We start from the raw sequence: 17,396 nt of genomic DNA on the forward strand, positions 1-17,396 counted from the left end.
AGAATGGATGAGAGCAAGCAAGTATGAGTACGTAAATGAGTATACATGTATATGTCTGTGTATGTGTATGTATATGTGTATATGTGCTTGTATGGGTGCTTAGTTTTCTGGCACTACCTTGCTGATGCCAGAAACAGGGATCAAGTATAATAAATATATATGGCAGCATAAAGGAACAGTAATATTCATTGTGAATGTGTTTTGTCACTTATATTTGCTGGGGCTTGAGGGCTCTGCAAGTGAAATTAAGCAAGGTAGTTGTTAAAACAGACATAAAGAGGTAATTTCATACTTTAAAGTGGTGGATGACTGGAAAAAAAATGACTGGAGACAGACAATGTAGTCATCATACACAAGTCTAAGAAGTTGCAGGACAGTATAGAAAGTTCAAATGATGGGGTCCCATGAGTATAAAACATCCATACCATACAGTACAAATAATCAAACTTTTCAGTATGTCTAAAGTAAAATACATTTAAGCTGCAAGGCAAAATTAGATAAGATAATTGTACGCTCTGCTGATTTTCTAAATATGTATCACCTACCACATCTTTTTTTTTATTTTCTAAATGTTTCAAGCGTCAATATATTCTTCAGCTAAATATTTTCCCGTGTTTTCAAAGCCCTCCCAAGTGTTGACATGATATTTGACTATACAAATAGTAAAAATTACCACAGTATGTATCCAGGACTCATTCTCAATATAGTCAACTAAAACTAAAAAGAATTGATAACATTCCACAACCTAAATACTTGTGCCCCTCACTTAATGATTACCATTTTTTGTACAACTAAATAGTGAGAAGAGAAATAAGGGTAAAAAGTGAATTCATAAAGATTTCTAGCTTCTTGTGTGCCAACACCATTAGGTATACCAAATACATGATCACTGCATTTGCAACCCACGAGTGGGCCATTTTGATAACTATTTCTTTCCCTACACTTCAAAGCTTTGGAACTCTCAACCCTCTCATGTCTTTTGTAATAACTATGACCAGACACTTTTCAAATGACAAGTTTAACACTTCCTCAAAAATGTATGAATACTTTTCCTCATTTTTTCCCCATTCATTAAGCTCTTTACATTTCAAGTACGGCTCAACCTTGATGTGAACTTTTATCCGTAACCGAAGCCCCCGACATAAAAAAAATCAGCAAAACCTTTGAAAACATCAACTGACTTTTTTTTTTTTAACAGTGCTCAATAAATGTTTGGTTTCTCTGGCCTTGTTCTTCACCCATTAGTTGTGGCTATGTGCCTTCACACAGGAGGATTTCATCATTCTCATCTGAAAGTTCTGGGACATACAATTACAACTATCTTTGTAAACTATTTGGATGTAACACAAAAAATGACAATAAACTTGAAAGAAAAGTTATATCATTCGATTTTTGATGAGTACACTAAACAGAGTTGTTCTGAACGCACACAGTTCAACATGAAAGGGTCACAGACAATAATAGCCCCAGTATATTTGCACTAAAATATCAATTATCTGGAAAATATCAGCCCCTTAGCTAAATCAGTGAAGTTTTCACTTATTCTCTTGATTTCTGGGAGTATTTCTCGTATTCTGACTTTAGTTAACCAAACTTTCCTTGTCTATCATAGCCTTCCCTCCTTTTAAGAAAGATTATAAAGAATGGTACCACCCACATTACTCAGGTTTTACTTCTGTTACCACAGTACATTACTACTGCAATACAAATCTGATGATTTCCTAAAGCTGGTTTTTTGGCAGCAACTCTGCTATAATGCTACTGGACACTTAGTAGAGCACTGGTACATCACAGTAAATAGTACATAATATATCCAAACAAAAAAATGGCCAATATTATGAAATGTAAAAGGTACTGATAAACAAATAAAATAAGATGATGCTCCTTGCATTTTGCACAACACCAATAAAAAATGCATGATTTACACACCAACATACAACTCTTATATAAGAAAATTCCAACCATGCTTCGCAGAGCAATAACAACATAAATAAAATGACGTAAGGCATAAATGTACACAACAAGGTAGGGTTACGAGCATTACAAACTGTTAAATTAGAGAACAGTCAGAGAAGGTCTAGTTAGGCTGAGAACGGAGCACATCTGTATGGCTGCCAACACAGACAGCTACTCTACCCATGGTTAATGATCCTGAGGGCAGCAAGAAACCCCAGTTGCCCTCACTACCAACATGAGGGCAGCAAGAAACCCCAGCTGCCCTCACTACCAACATGAGGGCAGCAAGAAACCCCAGTTGCCCTCACTACCAACATGAGGGCAGCAAGAAACCCCAGCTGCCCTCACTAACAACATGAGGGCAGCAAGAAACCCCAGTTGCCCTCACTACCAACATGAGGGCAGCAAGAAACCACAGCTGCCCTCACTACCAACATGAGGGCAGCAAGAAACCCCAGTTGCCCTCACTACCAACATGAGGGCAGCAAGAAACCCCAGTTGCCCTCACTACCAACATGAGGGCAGCAAGAAACCACAGCTGCCCTCACTACCAACATGAGGGCAGCAAGAAGCCCTGGTTGCCCTCACTACCAACATGAGGGCAGCAAGAAACCCCAGTTGCCCTCACTACCAACATGAAGGCAGCAAGAAGCCCCAGCTGCCCTCACTACCAACATGAGGGCAGCAAGAAACCCCAGCTGCCCTCACTACCAACATGAGGGCAGCAAGAAACCACAGCTGCCCTCACTACCAACATGAGGGCAGCAAGAAACCACAGCTGCCCTCACTACCAACATGAGGGCAGCAAGAAACCCCAGTTGCCCTCACTACCAACATGAGGGCAGCAAGAAACCACAGCTGCCCTCACTACCAACATGAGGGCAGCAAGAAGCCCTGGTTGCCCTCACTACCAACATGAGGCAGCAAGAAACCCCAGCTGCCCTCACTACCAACATGAGGGCAGCAAGAAACCACAGCTGCCCTCACTACCAACATTCACAACACAGCCACTTGCTTGGGTCAGAAGGTCGGGAAGTGTTGGCTGGTTTCGTATGTGAGGTGGATGAGGAAGAGAGTGGGTGTAGGTCAGTTGTAGTGTTGGTAAGTACCCAAGCCATGAGCAGCAGGTGTGTACTGCACCTCGCCTCCCCCACCCACACCAAGTGTCAGCAGGGACACATGTCACCCTCCGTTCTGTGTTGGTGTATGATGCCTGCAGGAGGGCCACTACCACCTCCACACCAGATGATCCCCGTGACATGCAGCAGCTGACCACATCAACAACACCACCACTCACCACACTGGCTCAGCCACCACTGGCCGCCGCCCGCCGCCGCGTCATCCCGCCATAACCTCGCCAATACTGTGAGCGCCTCGCCAGGCTCACCCCAACACCACCGCACATCGCCAACACTGTGAGCGCCTCGCCAGGCTCACCCCTACACCACCACACCTCGCCAGGCTCACCCCTACACCACCACACCTCGCCAGGCTCAACCATACACCACCACACCTCGCCCGGGTCGACTCTACACCACCACACCTCGCCAGGCTCACCCCTACACCACCACACCTCGCCAGGCTCAACCATACACCACCACACCTCGCCAGGGTCGACTCTACACCACCACACCTCGCCAGGCTCACCCCTACACCACCACACCTCGCCAGGGTCGACTCTACACCACCACACCTTGCCGAGCTCACCCCTACACTACCACACCTCATCAGGCTCACCCCTACACCACCACACCTCGCCAGGCTCACCCCTACACCACCACACCTCGCCAGGGTCGACTCTACACCACCACACCTCGCCAGGCTCACCCCTACACCACCACACCTCGCCAGGCTCACCCCTACACCACCACACCTCGCCAGGGTCGACTCTACACCACCACACCTTGCCGAGCTCACCCCTACACTACCACACCTCATCAGGCTCACCCCTACACCACCACATCTCGCCAGTGTCGACCCTACACCACCACACCTTGCCAGGTTTGTCCCTACACCATCACACCTTGCCAGGCTCGACTCTACACCATCACACTTCGCCAGGCTCCTCCTACCACATCTCTCCAGGCTTGTCCCTACACCACCACACCTCACCAGGCTTCTCCCTGCACTACCACACCTCACCAGACTCAACCCTATACCACCACACCTCGCCAGGCTCGACCCTACACCTCGCCAGGCTCGTCCTACCACACCTCGCCAGACTCAACCCTACACCACCACACCTCGCCAAGCATGTCCCTACACTACCACACCTCGCCAGGCTCGACCCTACACCACCACACCTCTCCAAGCTTGTCCTTACACCACCACACCACGCCAGTCTTCTCCCTACACTACCACACCTCACCAGACTCAACCCTACACCACCACACCTGGCCAGACTCGACTCTACACCATCACACCTCGCCAGGCTCAACCCTACACCAACACACCTCGCCAGGCTCAACCCTACACCAACACACCTGGCCAGGCTTCTCCCTACACTACCACACCTCACCAGGTTCAACCATACATCACCACACCTCGCCAGGCTCGACCCAACCACCACACCTCGCCAGGCTCGTCCCTAGACCACCACACCTCGCCAGGCTCGTCCCTAGAACACCACACCTCGCCAGGCTTCTCCCTATACTACCAGACATCGCCAGGCTCAACCCTACACCACCACACCTCGCCAGACTCAACCTAACACCACCACTCCTCGCCAGACTTAACCCTACACCACCACACCTCGCCAGGTTCGACCCTATACCAACACACCTCGCCAGGCACGACCCTACACCACCACCACGTCTCGCCAGGCTCGTCCCTAGACCACCACACCTCGCCAGGCTTCTCCCTATACTACCAGACATCGCCAGGCTCAACCCTACACCACCACACCTCGCCAGACTCAACCTAACACCACCACTCCTCGCCAGACTTAACCCTACACCACCACACCTCGCCAGGTTCGACCCTATACCAACACACCTCGCCAGGCACGACCCTACACCACCACCACGCCTCGCCAGGCTCGACCCTACATCACCCCACCTCGCCAGGCTTGTCCCTACACCACCACACCTCGCCAGGCTCGACCCTTCACCACCACACCTTGTCAGACTCAACCTTACATCACCACACCTCTCCAGACTGGTCCCTGCACCTTACAACAACACTCGCCAGACTCGGCCCTGCACCACCAAGTGTGAGGCTCGGGTAGTGACCACCTTGTAGGCTTGACGGTACACCAACATCGTAGGCTACTGATACATGGACACGTGTGATTAACCTACATAAACCTTCCAGATGGTCCTGTACCATGTGTGGTGGTATGGGATACGTGTGGGGTCTTGGACATGTGTAGTGGTAAGGTACATGTGTGGTGGTATATGTGTGATGGTATGGCACACGTGTGATGGTATGGGATATATGAAGTGGTATGGTACATGTGTGGTGGTATGGGATACGTGTGGGGTCTTGGACATGTGTAGTGGTAAGGTACATGTGTGGTGGTATATGTGTGATGGTATGGCATACGTGTGGTGGTATGGGATATGTGTGTTGGTATGGTACATGTGTGGTGGTATGGTACATGTGTGGTAGTATGGTACGTGTGGTAGGTATGGTACATGTGTGGTGGTATGGTACATGTGTGGTGGTATGGATACGTGTGGTGGTATGGGATATGTGTGTTGGTATGGTACATGTGTGGTGGTATGGTACATGTGTGGTAGTATGGTAGTGTGGTGTATGGTACATGTGTGGTGGTATGGTACATGTGTGATGGTATGGTACGTGTGGTGGTATGGGATACGTGTGATTGGTATGGTACATGTGTGTGGTATGGTACATGTGTGGTGTATGGTACGTGTGGTGGTATGGTACATGTGTGTGGTATGGTACTGTGAGTGGTATGGTACATGTGTGGTGGTATGGGATATGTGTGATGGTATGGTACTATGTGGTGGTATGGTACATGTGTGGTAGTATAGGTGTGGTGGTATGGTAATGTGTGTGGTATGGGATATGTGTGATGGTATGGTACATGTGTGGGTGGTATGGGGGTAGATGTGTGTGGTATGGGATAATGTGTGTGGTATGGGATATGTGATGGTGGTGTATGGTATGGTATGTGGTGGTATGGTACATGTGTGGTGGTATGGTACATGTGTGGTGGTATGGTACATGTGTGGTGGTATGGTACATGTGTGGTGGTATTGTACATGTGTGGTGGTATGGTACATGTGTGATGATATGGTACATGTGTGGTGGTATGGTACATGTGTGGTGGTATGGTACATGTGTGGTGGTATGGGATATGTGTGATGGTATGGTACATGTGTGGTGGTATGGTACATGTGTGGTGGTATGGTACATGTGTTTTGGTATGATACATGTGTATTGGTATGGGATATGTGTGATGGTATGGTACATGTGTTGGGGTATGGTACATGTGTTTTGGTATGGTACATGCGTGGTGGTATGGTACATGTGTGTTGGTATGGGATATGTTTGATGGTATGGTATATGTGTGGTGGTATGGTATATGTCTGGTGGTATGTTACATGTTTGGTGGTATGGTACATGTGTGTTGGTATGGGATATGTGTGATGGTATGGTATATGTCTGGTGGTATGGTACATGTTTGGTGGTATGGTACATGTATGTTGGTATGGTACTTGTGTGTTGGTATGGGATATGTGTGATGGTATGGGATATGTGTGATGGTATGGTACATGTGTGGTGGTATGGGATATGTGTGATGGTATGGGATATGTGTGATGGTATGGTACATGTGTGGTGGTATGGTACATGCGTACTGGTATGGTACATGTGTGGTGGTATGGTACATCTGTGGTGGTATGGGATATGTGTGATGGTATGGTACATGTGTGAAGATATGGTAAATGTGTGGTGGTATGGGATATGTGTGATGGTATGGTACATGTATGGTGGTATAGGATATGTGTGATGGTATGGTACATGTGTGGTGGTATGGTATATGTGTGTTGGTATGGGATATGTGTGATGGTATGATACATGTGTGATGGTATGGTACATGTGTGGTGGTATGGGATATGTGTGGTGGTATGGTACATGTGTGGTGGTATGGGATGTGTGATGGTATGGTACATGTGTGATGGTATGGTACATGTGTGGTGGTATGGTACATGTGTGGTGGTATGGTACATGTGTGGTGGTATGGTACATGTGTTTTGGTATGGTACGTGCGTGATGGTATGGTACATGTGTGGTGGTATGGGATATGTGTGATGGTATGGTACATGTGTGGTGGTATGGTACATGTGTTTTGGTATGGTACGTGTGTGATGGTATGGCACATGTGTGGTGGTATGGTATATGTGTGATGGTATGGTACATGTGTGGTGGTATGGTATATGTGTGGTGGTATGGGATATGTGTGATGGTATGGTACATGTGTGGTGGTATGGTACATGTGTGGTGGTATGGGATATGTGTGATGGTATGGTACATGTGTGATGTGTTGTGGTATGGTACATGTGTGGTGGTATGGGATATGTGTGATGGTATGGTACATGTGTGGTGGTATGGTACATATGTGGTGGAATGGGATATGTGTGGTGGTATGGTACATGTGTGGTGGTATGGGATATGTGTGATGGTATGGTATATGTGTGGTGGTATGGTACATGTGTGGTGGTATGGTACATGTGTGGTGGTATGGTACATGTGTGGTGGTATGGTACATGTGTGGTGGTATTGTACACGTGTGGTGGTATGGTACATGTGTGGTGGTATTGTACATGTGTGGTGGTATTGTACATGTGTGGTGGTATTGTACATGTGTGGTGGTATTGTACATGTGTGATGGTATGGTACATGTGTGGTGGTATGGTACATGTGTGGTGGTATGGGATATGTGTGATGGTATGGTACATGTGTGGTGGTATGGTACATGTGTGGTGGTATGGTACATGTGTGGTAGTATGGTACATGTGTGGTGGTATGGTACATGTGTGGTGGTATGGGATATGTGTGATGGTATGGTACATGTGTGGCGGTATGGTACATGTGTGATGGTATGGTACATGTGTGGTGGTATGGTACATGTGTGGTGGTATGGGATATGTGTGATGGTATGGTACATGTGTTGTGGTATTGTACATGTGTGGTAGTATGGTACATGTGTGGTGGTATGGTACATGTGTGGTGGTATGGTATATGTGTGGTGGTATTGTACATGTGTGGTAGTATGGTACATGTGTGATGGTATGGTACATGTGTGGTGGTATGGTACATGTGTGGTGGTATGGTACATGTGTGGTAGTATGGTACATGTGTGGTGGTATGGTACATGTGTGGTGGTATTGTACATGTGTGGTAGTATGGTACATGTGTGGTGGTATGGTACATGTGTGGTGGTATGGTACATGTGTGGTGGTATTGTACATGTGTGATGGTATGGTACATGTGTGGTGGTATGGTACATGTGTGGTGGTATGGTACATGTGTGGTGGTATGGTACATGTGTGGTAGTATGGTACATGTGTGGTGGTATTGTACATGTGTGGTGGTATGGTACATGTGTGGTGGTATGGTACATGTGTGGTGGTATGGTACATGTGTGGTGGTATGGTACATGTGTGGTAGTATGGTACATGTGTGATGGTATGGTACATGTGTGGTGGTATGGTACATGTGTGGTGGTATTGTACATGTGTGATGGTATGGTACATGTGTGGTAGTATGGTACATGTGTGGTGGTATTGTACATGTGTGGTGGTATGGTACATGTGTGGTGGTATGGGATATGTGTGATGGTATGGTACATGTGTAGTAGTATGGTACATGTGTGGTGGTATGGTACATGTGTGGTAGTATGGTACATGTGTGGTGGTATGGGATATGTGTGATGGTATGCGATATGTGTGAGGCTGTAAGTTGGTGTTCGTTGGACATGTAGGGTCAACCTGTCATTCAAGTGGTCGATCATACTGTATATCAGTAATTAATGAACATTGCTACAGGTTCAGTAGTAACTTAAGTAAGGATTACCCATTAATTGTGTTCGTATTGGAGTTCTATAGTCATGACTGGCATTTTTGTGGCAACTCTTGACATGTGTGGATTTCTGTGGAGAAATCTCAAGTCTGTGGGATCTGGCTCATTACAAAGAGGCTACACTGTGTCGGTCAGTCATAACCAGGCCGGAATGATACTGCCACCGTCAGTTAGTCATGCTAAATGTGACCAAGTCTAACACTTGTAAGTGTGAAAATGTCGACCATGTTCAGTATTAGGTAATGTAATGTACCAGCATCATTGCGGTACTCTACATTATGGTTGTACACATAACATGGGGTCGTCGTCTTCACAACACTCAACTACAACTCTTACAACAAAGGTCACATGAAGGCATCGTCTTACTAGAAACAATCACATATACGCCAGTGTTGCACAATCACATCAGACGCCAGTATTGCATAATCACATCAGACGCCAGTATTGCGCAATCACATCGACGCCAGGCTGCACAATCACATATACGCCAGACGCCAGTATTGCGCAATCACATCGACGCCAGGCTGCACAATCACATATACGCCAGTGTTGCACAATCACATCAGACGCTAGGCTGCACAATCACATCAGACGCCAGTATTGCGCAATCACATCAGACGCCAGTATTGCACAATCACATCAGACGTCAGTGTTGCACAATCACATCAGACGCCAGTATTGCACAATCACATCAGACGTCAGAGTTGCACAATCACATCAGGCGCCGGTGCTGCACAATCACATTAGACGCCGGTATTGCACAAATACAACAGACGCCGGTATTGCACAATCACATCAGACGCCAGTGTTACACAATCACATCAGACGCCAGTGTTGCACAATCACATAAGATGCCAGTGTTGCAAAATCACATCAGACGCCAGTGTTGCAAAATCACATCAGACGCCAGTGTTGCACAATCACATAAGATGCCAGTGTTGCACAATCACATCAGACGCCAGTGTTGCACAATCATATCAGACGCCGGTTGCACAATCATATCAGACGCCGGTGTTGCACAATCACATTAGACGCCAGTGTTGCATAATCACATTAGACGCCAGTGTTGCACAATCACATCGACGCCAGGCTGCACAATCACATCAGCCGCCAGCGTTGCACAATCACATCAGACGCCAGTGTTGCATAATCACATCAGACGCCAGTGTTGCACAATCACATCAGACGCCAGTGTTGCACAATCACATCAGACGCCAGTGTTGCACAATCACATCAGACGCCGGTTGCACGATCACAGACGCCGGTGTTGCACAATCACATCAGACGCCAGTGTTGCACAATCACATCAGACGCCGGTTGCACAATCACAGACGCTGGTGTTGCACAATCACATCAGACGCCAGTGTTGCACAATCACATCAGACGCCGGTTGCACAATCATATCAGACGCCGGTGTTGCACAATCACATCAGACGCCAGTGTTGCACAATCACATCAGACGTCGGTTGCACGATCACAGACGCCGGTGTTGCACAATCACATCAGACGCCGGTGTTGCACAATCACATCAGACGCCAGTGTTGCACAATCACATCAGACGCCAGTGTTGCGCAATCACATCAGACGCCAGTGTTGCACAATCACATCAGACGCCGGTTGCACAATCACAGACGCTGGTGTTGCACAATCACATCAGGCGCCAGTGTTGCACAATCACATCAGACGCCGGTTGCACAATCATATCAGACGCCGGTGTTGCACAATCACATCAGACGCCAGTGTTGCACAATCACATCAGACGCCGGTTGCGCAATCACAGACGCTGGTGTTGCACAATCACATCAGACGCCAGTGTTGTACAATCACATCAGACGCCGGTGTTGCACAATCACATCAGACGCCAGTGTTGCACAATCACATCAAACGCCGGTTGCACAATCATATCAGACGCCGGTGTTGCACAATCACATCAGACGCCAGTGTTGCACAATCATCAGACGCCGGTGTTGCACAATCACATCAGACGCCAGTGTTGCACAATCACAGACGCCGGTGTTGCACCCCCCCCCCCCCCCCCCCCCCCCCCCCCCCCCCCCCCCCCCCCCCCCCCCCCCCCCCCCCCCCCCCCCCCCCCCCCCCCCCCCCCCCCCCCCCCCCCCCCCCCCCCCCCCCCCCCCCCCCCCCCCCCCCCCCCCCCCCCCCCCCCCCCCCCCCCCCCCCCCCCCCCCCCCCCCCCCCCCCCCCCCCCCCCCCCCCCCCCCCCCCCCCCCCCCCCCCCCCCCCCCCCCCCCCCCCCCCCCCCCCCCCCCCCCCCCCCCCCCCCCCCCCCCCCCCCCCCCCCCCCCCCCCCCCAAAAAAAAAAAAAAAAAAAAAAAAAAAAAAAAAAAAAAAAAAAAAAAAAAAAAAAAAAAAAAAAAAAAAAAAAAAAAAAAAAAAAAAAAAAAAAAAAAAAAAAAAAAAAAAAAAAAAAAAAAAAAAAAAAAAAAAAAAAAAAAAAAAAAAAAAAAAAAAAAAAAAAAAAAAAAAAAAAAAAAAAAAAAAAAAAAAAAAAAAAAAAAAAAAAAAAAAAAAAAAAAAAAAAAAAAAAAAAAAAAAAAAAAAAAAAAAAAAAAAAAAAAAAAAAAAAAAAAAAAAAAAAAAAAAAAAAAAAAAAAAAAAAAAAAAAAAAAAAAAAAAAAAAAAAAAAAAAAAAAAAAAAAAAAAAAAAAAAAAAAAAAAAAAAAAAAAAAAAAAAAAAAACGCCGGTTTGCACAATCACATCAGACGCCGGTGTTGCACAATCACATCAGACCAGGTCAATCGCATCAGAGTCGGTTTGCACAATCACTAGACGCCGTGTTGCACAATCACATCAGACGCCGTGTTGCACAATCACATCAGACGCCAGTGTTGCACAATCACATCAGACGCCAGTGTTGCACAATCATATCAGACGCCGGTGTTGCACAATCATATCAGACGCCAGTGTTGCACAATCACATCAGACGCCAGTGTTGCACAATCACATCAGACGCCAGGGTTGCACAATCTATCAGACGCGCGGTTGCACAATCACCAGACGCCAGTGTTGCACAATCACATCAGACGCCAGTGTTGCACAATCACATCAGACGCCAGTGTTGCACAATCACATCAGACGCCAGTGTTGCACAATCATATCAGACGCCAGTGTTGCACAATCATATCAGACGCCGGTGTTGCACAATCATATCAGACGCCGGTTGCACAATCACAGACGCCAGTGTTGCACAATCACATCAGACCCCAGTGTTGCACAATCACATCAGACGTCGGTTGCACAATCACAGACGCCGGTGTTGCACAATCACATCAGACGCCGGTGTTGCACAATCACATCAGACGCCAGTGTTGCACAATCACATCAGACGCCAGTGTTGCACAATCATATCAGACGCCGGTGTTGCACAATCATATCAGACGCCAGTGTTGCACAATCACATCAGACGCCAGTGTTGCATAAGAGTATTTTTCCTTATATTTACGATTATTATTTACAATCTTTCATATTTAATGACTTAGATTTCATATTTTCTTTTCGTTTATATCGACAGAAACCGTCGTGCATTTTCCACATCGCTGAGATCACAGACTGTGCAAGTCAAATAACTGCAAGAATGTATTTACTTGAACTTATATATGTAATGTGTACTTGAACTTATATATGTAATGTGTACTTGAACTTATATATGTTATATTTACTTGAACTTATATATGTAATGTGTACTTGAACTTATATATGTTATGTGTACGTGAACTTATATATGTTGTTTACTTGAACTTATATATGTTGTGTACTTGAACTTGTTATATGTACTTGAACTTATATATGTTGTGTACTTAACTTGTTATATGGACTTGAACTTATATATGTTATGTGTACTTGAACGTATATGTTATATTTACTTGAACTAATATATGTTATATGTACTTGAACTTATATAAATATATATATATATATGTATATATATATATATATATATATATATATATATATATATATATATATATATATATATATATATTATCCCTGGGGATAGGAGAGAAACAATACTTCCCACGTATTCCCTGCATGTCGTAGAAGGCGACTAAAAGGGAAGGGAGCGGGGGGCTGGAAATCCTCCCCTCTCGTTTTTTTTTTTTTTTAATTTTCCAAAAGAAGGAACAGAGAACGAGGCCAGGTGAGGATACTCCCTCAGAGGCCCAGTCCTCTGTTCTTAACGCTACCTTGCTAACGCGGGAAATGGCGAATAGTTTGAAAGAAAAAAGAAAATACATATATATATATATATATATATATATATATATATATATATATATATATATATATATATATATTAATTTTTTTTTTTTTTTTTTTGTCGCCGTCTCCCGCGTTTGCGAGGTAGCGCAAGGAAACAGACGAAAGAAATGGCCCAACCCACCCCCAAACACATGCCTTGATTCAATCCACTGACAGCACGTCAACCCCGGTATACCACATCGCTCCAATTCACTCTATTCCTTGCCCTCCTTTCACCCTCCTGCATGTTCAGGCCCCGATCACACAAAATCTTTTTCACTCCATCTTTCCACCTCCAATTTGGTCTCCCTCTTCTCCTCGTTCCCTCCACCTCCGACACATATATCCTCTTGGTCAATCTTTCCTCACTCATTCTCTCCATGTGACCAAACCATTTCAAAACACCCTCTTCTGCTCTCTCAACCACGCTCTTTTTATTTCCACACATCTCTCTTACCCTTACGTTACTTACTCGATCAAACCACCTCACACCACACATTGTCCTCAAACATCTCATTTCCAGCACATCCATCCTCCTGCGCACAACTCTATCCATAGTCTACGCCTCGCAACCATACAACATTGTTGGAACCACTATTCCTTCAAACATACCCATTTTTGCTTTCCGAGATAATGTTCTCGACTTACACACATTCTTCAAGGCTCCCAGAATTTTCGCCCCCTCCCCCACCCTATGATCCACTTCCGCTTCCATGGTTCCATCCGCTGCCAGATCCACTCCCAGATATCTAAAACACTTCACTTCCTCCAGTTTTTCTCCATTCAAACTCACCTCCCAATTGAATTGACCCTCAACCCTACTGTACCTAATAACCTTGCTCTTATTCACATTTACTCTTAACTTTCTTCTTTCACACACTTTACCAAACTCAGTCACCAGCTTCTGCAGTTTCTCACATGAATCAGCCACCAGCGCTGTATCATCAGCGAACAACAACTGACTCACTTCCCAAGCTCTCTCATCCCCAACAGACTTCATACTTGCCCCTCTTTCAAAAACTCTTGCATTCACCTCCCTAACAACCCCATCCATAAACAAATTAAACAACCATGGAGACATCACACACCCCTGCCGCAAACCTACATTCACTGAGAACCAATCACTTTCCTCTCTTCCTACACGTACACATGCCTTACATCCTCGATATATATATATATATATATATATATATATATATATATATATATATATATACCTGGTGATGGGGGAGAAAGAATACTTCCCACGTATTCCCTGCGAGTCGGAGAAGGCGATTAAAAGGGGAGGGAGCGGGGGGCTGGAAATCCTCCCCTCATTTTTTTTCTTTTTTAATTTTCCAAAAGAAGGAACAGAGAAGGGGGCCAGGTGAGGATATTCCAAAAAAGGCCCAATCCTCTGTTCTTAACGCTAACTTGCTAACGCGGGAAATGGCGAAGTTTGAAAGAAATATATATATATATATATATATATATATATATATATATATATATATATATATATATATATAATGTTTTGGCTCTGAGTGAAACGAAGCTCAAGGGTAAAGGGGAAGAGTGGTTTGGGAATGTCTTGGGAGTAAAGTCAGGGGTTAGTGAGAGGACAAGAGCACGGGAAGGAGTAGCAGTACTCCTGAAACAGGAGTTGTGGGAGTATGTGATAGAATGTAAGAAAGTAAATTCTCGATTAATATGGGTAAAACTGAAAGTTGATGGAGAGAGATGGGTGATTATTGGTGCATATGCACCTGGGCATGAGAAGAAAGATCATGAGAGGCAAGTGTTTTGGGAGCAGCTGAATGAGTGTGTTAGTGGTTTTGATGCACGAGACCGGGTTATAGTGATGAGTGATTTGAATGCAAAGGTGAGTAATGTGGCAGTTGAGGGAATAATTGGTATACATGGAGTGTTCAGTGTTGTAAATGGAAATGGTGAAGAGCTTGTAGATTTATGTGCTGAAAAAGGACTGGTGATTGGGAATACCTGGTTTAAAAAGCGAGATATACATAAGTATACGTATGTAAGTAGGAGAGATGGCCAGAGAGCGTTATTGGATTACGTGTTAATTGACAGGCGCGCGAAAGAGAGACTTTTGGATGTTAATGTGCTGAGAGGTGCAACTGGAGGGATGTCTGATCATTATCTTGTGGAGGCTAAGGTGAAGATTTGTATGGGTTTTCAGAAAAGAAGAGTGAATGTTGGGGTGAAGAGGGTGGTGAGAGTAAGTGAGCTTGGGAAGGAGACTTGTGTGAGGATGTACCAGGAGAGACTGAGTACAGAATGGAAAAAGGTGAGAACAATGGAAGTAAGGGGAGTGGGGGAGGAATGCGATGTATTTAGGGAATCAGTGATGGATTGCGCAAAAGATGCTTGTGGCATGAGAAGAGTGGGAGGTGGGTTGATTAGAAAAGGGTAGTGAGTGGTGGGATGAAGAAGTAAGATTATTAGTGAAAGAGAAGAGAGAGGCATTTGGACGATTTTTGCAGGGAAAAAATGAAATTGAGTGGGAGATGTATAAAAGAAAGAGACAGGAGGTCAAGAGAAAGGTGCAAGAGGTGAAAAAGAGGGCAAATGAGAGTTGGGGTGAGAGAGTATCATTAAATTTTAGGGAGAATAAAAAGATGTTCTGGAAGGAGGTAAATAAAGTGCGTAAGACAAGGGAGCAAATGGGAACTTCAGTGAAGGGCGCAAATGGGGAGGTGATAACAAGTAGTGGTGATGTGAGAAGGAGATGGAGTGAGTATTTTGAAGGTTTGTTGAATGTGTTTGATGATAGAGTGGCAGATATAGGGTGTTTTGGTCGAGGTGGTGTGCAAAGTGAGAGGGTTAGGGAAAATGATTTGGTAAACAGAGAAGAGGTAGTAAAAGCTTTGCGGAAGATGAAAGCCGACAAGGCAACAGGTTTGGTGGTATTGCAGTGAAATTTATTAAAAAAGGGGGTGACTGTATTGTTGACTGGTTGGTAAGGTTATTTAACGTATGTATGACTCATGGTGAGGTGCCTGAGGATTGGCGGAATGCGTGCTTAGTGCCATTGTACAAAGGCAAAGGGATAAGAGTGAGTGCTCAAATTACAGAGGTATAAGTTTGTTGAGTGTTCCTGGTAAATCATATGGGAGGGTATTGATTGAGAGGGTGAACGCATATACAGAGCATCAGATTGGGGAAGAGCAGTGTGGTTTCAGAAGTGGTAGAGGATGTGTGGATCAGGTGTTTGCTTTGAAGAATGTATGTGAGAAATACTTAGAAAAGCAAATGGATTTGTATGTAGCATTTATGGATCTGGAGAAGGCATATGATAGAGTTGATAGAGATGCTCTGTGGAAGGTATTAAGAATATATGATGTGGGAGGCAAGTTGTTAGAAGCAGTGAAAAGTTTTTATCGAGGATGTAAGGCATGTGTACGTGTAGGAAGAGAGGAAGTGATTGGTTCTCAGTGAATGTAGGTTTGCGGCAGGGGTGTGTGATGTCTCCATAGTTGTTTAATTTGTTTATGGATGGGGTTGTTAGGGAGGTGAATGCAAGAGTTTTGGAAAGAGGGGCAAGTATGAAGTCTGTTGTGGATGAGAGAGCTTGGGAAGTGAGTCAGTTGTTGTTCGCTGATGATACAGCGCTGGTGGCTGATTCATGTGAGAAACTGCAGAAGCTGGTGACTGAGTTTGGTAAAGTGTGTGAAAGAAGAAAGTTAAGAGTAAATGTGAATAAGAGCAAGGTTATTAGGTACAGTAGGGTTGAGGATCAAGTCAATTGGGAGGCAAGTTTGAATGGAGAAAAACTGGAGGAAGTAAAGTGTTTTAGATATCTGGGAGTGGATCTGGCAGCGGATGGAACCATGGAAGCGGAAGTGAATCATAGGGTGGGGGAGGGGGCGAAAATCCTGGGAGCCTTGAAGAATGTGTGGAAGTCGAGAACATTATCTCGGAAAGCAAAAATGGGTATGTTTGAAGGAATAGTGGTTCCAACAATGTTGTATGGTTGCGAGGCGTGGGCTATGGATAGAGTTGTGCGCAGGAGGGTGGACGTGCTGGAAATGAGATGTTTGAGGACAATGTGTGGTGTGAGGTGGTTTGATCGAGTAAGTAATGTAAGGGTATGAGAGATGTGTGGAAATAAAAAGAGCGTGGTTGAGAG

The 17,396-nt window shown here is 45.4% G+C and overlaps 1 protein-coding gene across 4 annotated transcripts in view; it reads right to left on the minus strand.

Annotated features, from left to right (window-relative positions):
• Window positions 1-17,396, minus strand: part of Pez (protein tyrosine phosphatase non-receptor pez) — a 254,252-nt gene that overhangs the window by 210,131 nt on the left and 26,725 nt on the right. Inside the window, exon 1 of one of the 4 annotated variants that reach the window (XM_071667744.1) lies at window positions 3,254-3,313. The exons of 2 other annotated variants lie outside the window; for them this stretch is intronic. The gene's annotated coding sequence lies outside the window, so the exon portion shown is untranslated. Of the gene's footprint in view, window positions 1-2,971; window positions 3,314-17,396 lie in introns of those variants that run through there. One more of the 4 variants, XM_071667745.1, reaches the window with a different exon arrangement.

The sequence above is a fragment of the Panulirus ornatus genome, chromosome 12 (genome assembly GCF_036320965.1).
Source record: "Panulirus ornatus isolate Po-2019 chromosome 12, ASM3632096v1, whole genome shotgun sequence".
NCBI lineage: Eukaryota > Metazoa > Arthropoda > Malacostraca > Decapoda > Palinuridae > Panulirus > Panulirus ornatus.